Source organism: Belonocnema kinseyi, chromosome 6, assembly GCF_010883055.1.
Source record: "Belonocnema kinseyi isolate 2016_QV_RU_SX_M_011 chromosome 6, B_treatae_v1, whole genome shotgun sequence".
Taxonomy (NCBI): Eukaryota; Metazoa; Arthropoda; class Insecta; order Hymenoptera; family Cynipidae; genus Belonocnema; species Belonocnema kinseyi.
In genome coordinates this window covers 120,742,042-120,745,055 of record NC_046662.1, presented here as the reverse complement: position 1 = coordinate 120,745,055, position 3,014 = coordinate 120,742,042, and the positions used below count along the sequence as shown (strand labels likewise).

Here is a 3,014-nt window from a genome sequence, read left to right as displayed (position 1 = left end):
AGAAATGGGTTGCGCGCGCAACTCAGTCATTTACAGCGTCTCCTACTATATTCTCACGGACATAGCCCTGTCATAGTATTGGACCGCATCTCGTTTCAGATCTGGGATCACTGGTATGTGTATTCCACGAAGTGACAGTAAGGAGAAACCGCGCTAATGCATTTGCGGCGGCAAAACATGACAACTTTTTCGGAATAGGTGGGGGGGGGGGGGTTTCTTAACTAGTGAGTGGAATATCTTCGAGATCCGATAGTACCGAGAGACGAGTGTCATGGCTGTCATTTGAAGTGAGGCAAAGCAAAAGTTGTTTTCGTGCCGTGTTATGTACTATTTTTCGTTGTTGATAATTTTGAAAAAGATACATATTTTTCGAAGCCGTAAGTATTTAATGCATAATTTAATTCGAAGTTAGCTTGCAAGTAAACTTTCCAAAAGTGTGTTTTTTTTTTAAAGTTGAACAAAAGTAATTTATAGGTCAAGTGGTGCCAATTGCAATTCTGTAATATTCATAACATTACTAATATTCTTTGTAATAATTTTGTAGATAATTTATGTTATACGAGGTGTAAGGGAAAAAACAAGAATGTGAGATACAAGGTTGGTTGGAAGGTGGTCCCAACAGTATTGGTAATATTTTAATTCCTAAAAAACGTAGAACTTTGAATTTTGAACTGAGTAGTTTTTAATTTGGGCATTTTACAATTTAAAATTATGCGAGTTTTAGGCTTTGAAATTAAAAATTCTATAACTTTTATGAGTTCAATTTGAAACTTTCAAATCGAAACAGCATTTTGAAATTGGTCAAAGAGGTTAATGAACATTATTTTTACAAAAGCGTAAGTACTTGGCATGCTTTCTTAGCACACCGTTCCTACTCCTTACTATTACTTCGTGGTGTATGCGGCAGTTGTTATTTTAGCATCCGGAGGGGTATTGTAGTTTAACTAAATCCAATAGATGGCGCTCCGAGCAGGTAGGCCTTTCTTTGCAGTGTTATGTATAGAAAAATGCTGAAATTCATTAAACACTTGATCCTTTTTATAAATATAAAAGGAAGAACAAAGTTTTCAGTAACAATAAGAGCATCTGTAATTAGTAATCTAAAAAATTCATGAAAAAACGTAATTTCATATTAGGAAAATTGAATAGAAAGATGAGTATTTAAATAACCGTTTGAACTTTATTCATATTTTCCTATAGCTTATTTCTCTAATATAATTAATTAATTTTATAAAAAACTGTAATCTTTCCGAATTTCAAACACTGATTATTAAATTCTCATCAGAGAAGATATTAGATTTGTGTAAAATTTGACCCCCCCCCCAGTTTTGTCAAATGTCCACGTTTTGAGAGCCCCTGAATCCGAAAAACAGGTTTTTACGAATGTGTCTGTCTGCCTGTATGTCTGTCTGTCTGTGAACATGATAACTTTTGAAAAAAATAATCTATTAGATTGCCCTTTGGCAATTTTGAATATTGTTGAGACCACTTTTTTCATAATTCAAAAATTCTCTTTACGGTTATTCACGCTATTGAAAAAGTCGAACAATTTATCCTAATGACTTTTTTCGAAAAATTAAAAATTACCAAGGGTATGGTATTTACAAAATTCCAAGAAACACACGAACATGAACATTATATGCCAAATAACGCATGATATGAAAAAAAAGTCAAGGAAAGAAGAATTTTTCTTTTCGAATGCCCTACAAGATCATCATAAAAACTTTTTGAATTATTTTGAATAATCAAACATTCAAATGTTGACAGCGTATAAAATAATAAAAAATCCAAAAAATACATTTTTCGGCTAATCTGTGCAAAATACGGTAAAAGATGAATATACCAAAAACGTGCACTTGAAAAAGATCTACAAATTTGTTATCAACCCGATTTTTATCGCATGCGTAGTTTTGGCTTTAATCATGAAAAAAATATTCAAAAAATGTGCCCGCTGCGTGGGCACATTATTATCACAACTGTTTTCTTTTAAATTCTTTTTCGTCTCGTGTGTGAGGTTTCGAAAAATTCGAATTTTCATGTTTTTGATGCTATCTTTTTATGATTAAAACTAAAAACAGAACTATAAAAAAATTATTCATCACAAATAATTTTTACATTCTCATCAGAGAAGGTATTAGATTTGTATAAAATTTGACCTCCCTAGTTTTTGTCAAAAGGTCCACGTTTTGAGAACCCCTGAATCTGAAAACCAGGTTTTTACGAATGTGTATATCTGTCTGTCGTTATGTCTGTCTTTATGCCCGTCTGTCCGTGAGCACGATAATTAAAAAAAATCTATTAGATTGGCTTTTGGTACACTCTTTTTGTGTCCTAAGCTAAATGCCAAGTTCGTTAGTCAGACATTTTGGATAAAAATACTCAAAGTTAGCCCATTTTGAAAATTTTTGAGTACACATTTTTAATTATTCAAAAATTCTGTGTATAGTTGTTCATAGTAGTTCATAGTAGTTGAAAAAAAATGTTGAAAAGAAAAATGGTCAAACTATGCAAGATAGGGAAAAAAAGATAAGATAAACATTGTGCACCTAAAAAATATCTATACATTTGATATTGATCACTTTTTATAGGACACATAGTTTTTATTTTGTTTATAAAAAAACATTGAAAATACAAAAATTAAATTTTTCGAGATACGACACAAGCTAAGCCAAAATAAATAGATAACATTTTTACACACGAAAATGATTTTTTTACGCCAATTAACGGACGATATGAAAAAATGGCAAGAGAAGAAAAAGTGTGATTTCTAAATGCCCTAGAAGATTATTATGACAACTTTTTGAATTTTTTTAAAAAAAAATGTATATATACATAATTCGGGTGCCATTCGGTTCGGTTTTGATTCCTCTAGAATCAAACCGAAGGCCCTATGACAAAGCCACCAAATGCGTCCTCGGGTGGCGGATAGAGGGTCCCTGTACTAAGGGTTTCTGCTGAATATGGTTAAAAAAAAGGAACTAATTGTAGACGGCGCTCCCGGCGAAAATTTCCCG

The 3,014-nt window shown here is 32.2% G+C and overlaps 1 long non-coding RNA gene across 1 annotated transcript in view; it reads left to right on the top strand.

The window, feature by feature from the left end:
- Positions 1 to 281: 281 nt before the first annotated feature.
- Positions 282 to 3,014, top strand: part of LOC117174064 — an 87,364-nt gene continuing 84,631 nt past the window's right edge. The window contains exon 1 of the long non-coding RNA XR_004467248.1: positions 282 to 377. This is a non-coding gene — a long non-coding RNA (uncharacterized LOC117174064). The remainder of the gene's footprint in view (positions 378 to 3,014) is intronic.